Genomic DNA, 7,894 nt, shown 5'->3' on the forward strand with positions numbered 1-7,894 from the left:
TTTCCCAGCCGATCTCCATGTACAGCTACATGTTTAGGGCAGCTCGGGTTAATATATGTCGTCAGAGGCTCTCCGGGCCAATCCGGGCAGCCAGGAGGCGGGGCCTCCCTCTGCGGGCCATAAAACTTTTTTTGATCTTCGCGCTGCTAATTGTTCGGCTTCTCTTTTAGGATTGGCTGCGGTTCCTATCCATAATATAATTAAAACAAACGAGGCAAAGGGTCCCCCCCTCCAAGCATCAACAGAGGTTAACGCGAGGGTTTAACAACGTTTCGCTGTAAGTATGCGGGCGCGCATGCATTTATTTGGGTTGATGATATGGAGAGCCAGATGGAGGAATAGATAGACAGGCTGATAGATGTAAGGACTAAAATAGCTGATTATCTCAATTAAGGTGTTCTATGGTTCCAAGGTTTGGAATATACTCTGCATGGAATATAATTATGTTATTATAATTATAATGCACCCGTATGTGAGTATATTTTCTATCACTGTATGCTTGTTTATGATCTTGCAATAGGGACTGTGTTACTCACAGAGTAGTGACAGCAGTAGCCGTGATGTGATGGATTACGAAGTTACAAATGTTTGTTGGGACTTTTTTTCAGGATTTATTTTTTTTAGGGTAGTGTGGGACAATCAGAATATTTCCCCCCTAATGAATGCCACAATATGCTATCACTTGGAGGTACCCCCCCTCAAAAAAATAAATGAGATCCATTTCTACCTACAATGTAATCGGAATCGGTGTAACAAGGAGAAATTCTATGACAGTGCAAAATGCAATTGCAGTGGACCTTGTTAATGAGTTTCCTCTTGCAATTCACTTTACAGCAGACTTTTGGTTTGCTTAGGATTTATCCGGAGTTGTCAATAGCACTATACACGTGGCAAAAATTAAACAAGCAAAAACTAGATCGAATCAGTTGTAAAGCGGGGGGATTTGTTTCCTGTCTGTACAAAACAGTCCGTTGCCCAAAAGGCCAAGCACGGGGGTCGGGTGCAAGAGAGATTTTAAGGGATAAATTACTTTTCAAAAGAAAGCAATGTGAACCTGAATCAATTTATTTCAGCAGTTTGGGCGTTCACACAATCCCTGCCTGAACTCAGCTTCCCCTTCACTTAGCCAGCCCAACTGGGTAAGTAACCAAATCTTTTTAACAGCACGTCGTGACCTTATTTTCTCCTTTCACCAAAATTTAAAGATCTGCCTGTCTTCCTCTTGTTTCACCAATAATCATAATACTGAATATATTATATATCTATCTATATCGAAATGCCTAGGCAAACTTAAAGGGGTTTCACTTATGAGCAGGGAGTTGTTAAAGAGATGTTTAATAGGCAGGCCCGGCACAACGCCAACAGATAGAGGGATAGATTTTTGTGCTTGGGAGATGTCGAACACATTGTAACAGGAAAAAGGATCCCCAACTGCATTTCACAGAGAAACTGGTAGCTCGGAGAAAGGAATCTGAGTACATTCCCTGTCTCCTTCCTCCAAGAAGACTCAATGGCTGGGCAAAAGAATCTTTCCAGTCTTGGCAAGAGAACTGGTAGGATTTGGAGCAGATTAGGACGCGGTTCCAAAATCGGAGTTCAACAAATCACCGATCCAGGAGAATCCTTGGAAGGAAATACGATTTCTTTATTTGTGGTCGCTTCCATGGGCTCAAATCCGAGCACATCGGCTTAACTGTTTGCACATCGCAGGCTTTTGCAAGGCCCACAGAGGGGGGAAATGTTCTTGGGTTCCTGATATTTTGAGAGAAGGAAGGGCAGATTAAACATGGAGATGCGGGTCCATTCCAAGGTCGCTTCTCTTGTCTTCCAGTTTATTGGCTACGGTCTAATCTGAACGGCAAAAGTGAAGGGAAAATATTAAATCTGCGGTCCCGTGCGCCCTTACTTGAATTACCCTCATTACAACCCTGCGGAGCTTACTCTCGAGTAAGCATGCTAGCACCGGGGCGAAAGGCTTATAGGTTCTCCCTGACACGCATCCTCACAGCGACAGCGGTACTGAACTTAATTCAGCTGGTGTATTGCAGTGCATAGCACACCTTAGACCGGAGCGTGCCCTCGGCTTTAATATGAATGGAAATTGAATGAAAGGGCGTGGTTGCTGTTTTGCAGCTTTGCTGTTTGCTTAGGTTAAAAAAAGGAAAAGCAACAAAGTCTTATACTCTGATCCTGTTCTATTCAAATAGGAGTGCAATCTGGTTTACAATTGGATTATGACTAGGATTGTGAACTTTTAACATGAGAGTATCAGGAACGGTCTGCCGCCGGCGATGATCCTAACACCAGGGAGATCCTACATAATTTTAAAACCGTTCCTCTCGTTTGCTCCGAACAGAATCCTGTGCGTCTAAAATAAACCTAAGTGCACGGTATATCCCGGTGGCGTGGGTGTAGCTCAGTGCGGGAGTGGAGAGCTGAATTAAATATGCAGAGTAAATGGCGGTAGTATAATGGAAACAAACAGAAATATAAGCCACATGAATGTTATAATGGGACGTGCAGATCTGTTTTCAGTATATTGCGGCGTGTTCCTATCTCAATCCAGGGCGCTCTCGTGGTTGGCTATTATTCTTTCGAAACCGTGATGTACAACGCAGGGAAGAACACCGAGTGCAATCCTAACCATTCAGTCACAGGAGAATTGGGCCATGGCTTTCGGTGGGACTTGGGTCGCGCCCACTTACAGTGAAGTATGGCTGTCAGGAGAGCAGCGAGGATGCGAAAATCCGAGTCCTCACCCGGACCACGGTTGCATCCAAGCGTTTGGCCCGATTCAGATTTTCAGGTCCAGGCATATGTTGGTGGCAATCCTATGCCCACAGTTATTCTGGGAGCAAGGCCCTTGGAATTCAGTGTGACTCGCTCCCGAGCAGACATGCAAGGCATTGACGATTAACACCCAGATCTCCAAGCAATGTGATCCCGCATTTGGCCTCAATTGATTTGTTTGCAAGGAATATGCTTCCTTATGTGTTCTGACGCAGCAATCCTGTGCACACGTACTGGGAAATAAGATCCCTTGAACATAGGCAGCGGGACTCATTTCCTCCTAGAACAAAATCCTTTTAGATTAGGATCTGAGTTGTTTGGACCACAATCCAGTTTTGAGTTTGCGGATCCGGCTGTTCACCAAAGTTTAGCAAGAGTTCATTGCTCCAGAAAAAGCTATGAGGGGATTTGAATAATAGTTGGATGCGTTGTGGTTGGATGCATACGCGCGCGTTAATTAATCAGTGCAGAAATGTGGGCTTTGCAGAGGCTGAATGGACCTATCTGTTTGCAGACAATTTCGAGTGCAAATAAATGGCGTGCCATCTTTCAGGCGTGCCCCCAACGCAAGTCTGAAAAACTTAAGAGCGGCTGTGGTGAACCGCTGCAGCTGGTTCCCTAATATCTCCAGGGATAAAAAGCTTTGGCAAGCAAGCGGCAGAGCGAAATGCGACCAGAGCCACCTGAGATACTGATCAGAAGAGCAGCCCGCAAACCGTTTAAGGAATGCCATTTGGGGTGGGACGGAGCGGCTTCCCTTATCTAGACGCCCAAACCGCGGCCTTTAAAGCGCCACTTCTTGATTTGCAAAGCGCGCCAATAGGATGCAGCGTCCTGCGGTTCTCAGAAGTTGTGGCTTTATTTATTTACCCCAACCGCCAAGCCGACGCAGCCTGCGCAGGATCACTTATTTTCCTTTCCCATAGTCTCCTTTGAAATCTTCTCCACACACCGGCACGCACACTCTCCGTGCTTCACACAGATACCCTACGAATAATACTAATAAAAATTGTATGCGCTTTCTTTTCCACTCAAATCCTAAAGGCGTGACTTCGTAGAAATGCGCACTGAACTCCACTACAATGCAGCATTGATTTCTTTTTCTTCGAGAGGTTTATGATTATTTCCAAATATTGGTGCTGCTTAAAAAGTGTAAAACAGACAGGAGCTCACGTTCGGTGATAGTAGTGTATATTATTAGCTCAGACTGAAAATCTGCACACTTATAGGTTGCTTAAGTACATGATGGTTTGCAGGAGAGAGGTTGTGGGATTCAGTCCAATTAGACCAGGATTCTAAACGCTTTATTGCGGATTAGACGTGTTTAGGAGGATGGATCCCAACCGGTTTCAGTTCCAATATTTCTGCTTCCTGGGATGCAGGATAAATAAATAAACGGAGACACAGATGGAGGATGTTCAGAGTTATGGATTGCGAAGCAGGAGGGGGAGAAAAGGAAAGGTGGACGAGCAAAGGAATAAAGGGAAGAGAAAATTATAAACTAGGAGGATGGCTAGGAGGAAATGCGCGTATGCTGATCTGGAGGATAAAGAGGAGAGAAGGAAAAGAAGAAGAAGAAAGAAATGAGGTTGCTCGCTTTGCCGGATTCTAGTCCCAGCAATACATTCAAAACTGCTTCTTTGTTGCCTTTCAAGGGAGCTTCGTTGTCCTTCTGGCCTGAGCCTTCCCAAACTGGTGTCGAAAAGTAAATGCAGCCTGGGCGGAACTGGAGCACCGTGGAGCGGATATTCTGCAAGTCCGAGGGAGGGCGCAGTTCAGCAAAGTGTGTGTCACTGAATCGCAGGTCAAGGTATGTCCCGGAGAGGGTCCTGAACTACGAGTGCCGGGGGGGGCTCCGCCTTGTGGACGTGGACAAGAGTCCCCCGTGCGCAAGGCGCTGGACAGGTGACATAGGCGGGACCGGCTAGATGGCTGCGTTGGGACCATTTCGGTCCACGTGCTTTCAAGCCACACATTTATTTCTTGGGAGCCAAATTATTTCCCCTGCCTTCTAACTTCCCCTTTTGCTTTTAAAAATGAACCCAAGTAGGGGGAAATATGTGCTTATATTATGCTCGTCTGTATCAGAGGAGGGGGGGGGGGGAGAGGTGTACTCTTTTGCAGGCATTTGTTTTCGCTTGCAAAACTCATACCAAAGGAGCCTCAAAGACTAACTGAAGGGAATCGAAAACAAAACGCTTTTTTGTGTTTTAAGAGTTAGTTTTTATTCGTCCCCCTCCCAACTTATTAACAATGAAGGAGCCGGCACACGGCTTTTAAATTGCCACTTAAAAATGAGTTCTAAAGTCACGTAGCCAAGCGAATGGAGGAAAACAGGAACATAATGTAAAACAAAACACGGGGATCTGATTCATACTGACTCGGAAGCAAATTCTGAGATTTACTTCTGTGCCAGTTTTTGTTCCCCCGTATTGGCTCCTCCGCCTCTAAAGCAGCTCCCAAATACAATCAAATAACAACAGGATGAATGGGACTTGCTCCAAAATATAAGCGTCCGTAGGACTGCAGTCACTGACTTGTACTACTAAACAGCTTCTTTGGGCTCCCAGTGAAAACAGCAGATACACCAGGCGACAGGACGGTCCCCAATAAGAATTGCAACCTCTCCAAACCCCAGGCATCGTGTGGCCCTCGTTCTAATCTACACACTTCGGCACGTGATGCTGTCCTGCTCTTTCTTTCTTTCTTTCTTTCTTTCTTTCTTTCTTTCTTTCTTTCTTTCTTTCTTTCTTTCTTTCTTTCTTTCTTTCTTTCTTTCTTTCTTTCTTTCTTTCTTTCTCCCAATCTTCCCAGCGGAAACGACCGCCTGCATTTATAACCTGAATAACGCGCGGATGTTAAACAGTTTTCTTTAGAAGACAATCGCCACTTTCTCTCCCGCCTCCCTCTCGTTCGTTCCTACCCAAATTGAGATTCTAAACCGTAGTGACTTTTCGTATCCCAATCAAAACCTGTGTTTAGGATCCGGCTGCCCTGTGCTCTTTACAGCCTAACCCCGAACAGGTTGGTTCACCTGGAAGTAAATCGCAGTGAAATGAAATCCAGTCCTGGGTGTATTAATCGACTTTGAAACCAGTTGCTCCTCCTTACATTAGCTGGTGGGTCTTGCGTTCTGCCAAAGTTTCAACTCAGCGTTAGCTCAGCCATAGTAAGGCCAAGGAGTAGTAAATATTTGCAAGGTGGCACCTGAGGTCGTGCGCCCTTCCTCTTTCACCCCCCCACCAGCTGTCATCACATGATGTGTTGTTTGTTTGTTTGCATGTTTTCAACCCCGCCCTTGTATTGCAATAGCAATTCTTTCTCGTTCCCTTTCCTGGGAGCTGCACCCCACGATTTTCAATGGAGGCAAATCATTGCCTTTACCTCTTTCATCAGAATTCGCCACGTTCATGGAGAGAGAGAGAGAGAGAGAGAGACAGACAGACAGACAGACAGAGAATCCTTATAGGGAAAGATCATAATGCTGACATCTTTCTTATAGCTGCATATTTATATCCCGCTCTTCTCTCAGATGCGCTCCATTCGTGTCACGCCCAGCTTCTTTGGATTCCCTTTTACTGCAGACGGACTTCGAGTCATTCGGCGGTCGGGGCAGCGAGAATGGCAACGGAACAGTCTGCTTCCCAGCTCGATCGGAGGGGCTGGATGGATTTAAAGGCTGTCCTGTGACTCCAGCGGGTTTGTGGTTTCCATCTCCTCCTATTAAACCGATTAGAGGCAAGCCAGGAGAAACGGTTGGCTTAAAAACGCCACAGAAACAAGTTTCACTGAAGTCATGAGGAAACACTGGCAAGCAAGCTTGATTGTGTTTTAGGGGGGTCAGGCTACAGCTTGACAGGTTTATTCGCAGAGGCCTGTATCATCTTTCCGCCAAACCTTCTTTTTCTTCAGATTATTAATTTATGCAGAAATACGGGAGTCTTGAAGGCCAGCTGACATCTGGCGGGCTGCATCTCCCCCTCCTCTTCCTTCCCGCCCCCACCCCAGCAGTTCCAGTTACACAAATCGACTAGGGGAGTAGAAAATACTTGTTTGTGGGTGGGTGGTATCAATAAAGTGTCAGGGCTGGCTTGTTCGACGCGCCATCGAGGCACTGGAGCGCTCCGAGGTTCTTAAGCCATTTCCCAATGTTATTATTCGACAAGCTAGAGAACTATTTGAATGTATGAAGGAGTGCCCAAGCTCGCCGCAGATTTAAGGTGCGAGGGACCCAACTCCGATCTCAAGTCCTGTTTGAAATGCACTATGGTACTTCAATCCTATGGGCAGAAATTTCTGCCCTGCTGAAGAATCTCTAAGAGAAGTCTTGCTAGGGTGACTTTCGCTTTTATCTCTCTCTCTTCCTGCCCCCCCTATATACAACAAATATGGACACTATATTTAAACAGTTGTTATTTGCATGGTTTCTTTCTCATCTCTACTGTAATGTCGTCGCCCCCCCCGCACATTTTATAATTTGTCTTGGGCATATTTAAAGGTAAAGATAAAAATAAACATCTCTCTGTGATCTTCGTTCCATGTTGTTTTCTTTTTGCGTGTAAGAGTCTACAGACCCATGGCACAAAGTCTCTAGAATTAAGCAGAGTAAATTACATGCGATTTTGTTGCTATTCCGTGTCGTCTTTTTCTTTCAGTAATCAAATTTTAGCTGAAGGTGATAGCCTTGGAAGTAAGGCTGTCAACATTGACAATGTTTACTTGGAAGAAACTGCCCGAGCTTCATCATTTGGCGGGGGTGATTCATGGACGTCTTCCTATACAGTAGTTGCCGCACAGCAAATATTAGTTGAAATCAAAGTGAGTTGTAAGCAATGTTAGTCCTACTCAGAGTTGGCCCATTGGAATCAATGTGCCTAAGTTAGTCACATCCATTCATTTCAATGGCTCGTCTCTGAGTAGGAGTAAGGTTGGACACAGCCTAATGGATCTTGCAACATGATGCGGAGATCCTAAACACGTTTACTAGGAAGTAACCTCTTCTGAACAGAGTGGGACTTACTTCTGAGTAAACATGCAAAGGATTGCACAGTAAGACTGCTCACTCAATAGGATCAATATAAGATTATTGTTCTAGTCAAAGGCC

At 45.4% G+C, this 7,894-nt stretch overlaps 1 long non-coding RNA gene across 3 annotated transcripts; it reads left to right on the forward strand.

Moving 5' to 3' along the window:
• Window positions 1-159: 159 nt before the first annotated feature.
• On the forward strand, window positions 160-7,318 carry LOC310686510. Of its 3 annotated transcripts, none has more exons than XR_014515968.1 (4): window positions 160-277; window positions 1,077-1,139; window positions 4,446-4,600; window positions 6,323-7,318. It is a non-coding gene; the product is annotated as an uncharacterized lncRNA (long non-coding RNA). The 3 variants fall into 3 exon arrangements; XR_014515969.1 differs by having other exon boundaries at window positions 162-277; window positions 1,074-1,139; XR_014515970.1 differs by lacking the exon at window positions 160-277 and adding an exon at window positions 278-360 and having other exon boundaries at window positions 1,074-1,139.
• Window positions 7,319-7,894: the final 576 nt, after the last annotated feature.

Source organism: Podarcis liolepis (genome assembly GCF_965112155.1).
Source record: "Podarcis liolepis genome assembly, chromosome: 9".
Taxonomy (NCBI): Eukaryota; Metazoa; Chordata; class Lepidosauria; order Squamata; family Lacertidae; genus Podarcis; species Podarcis liolepis.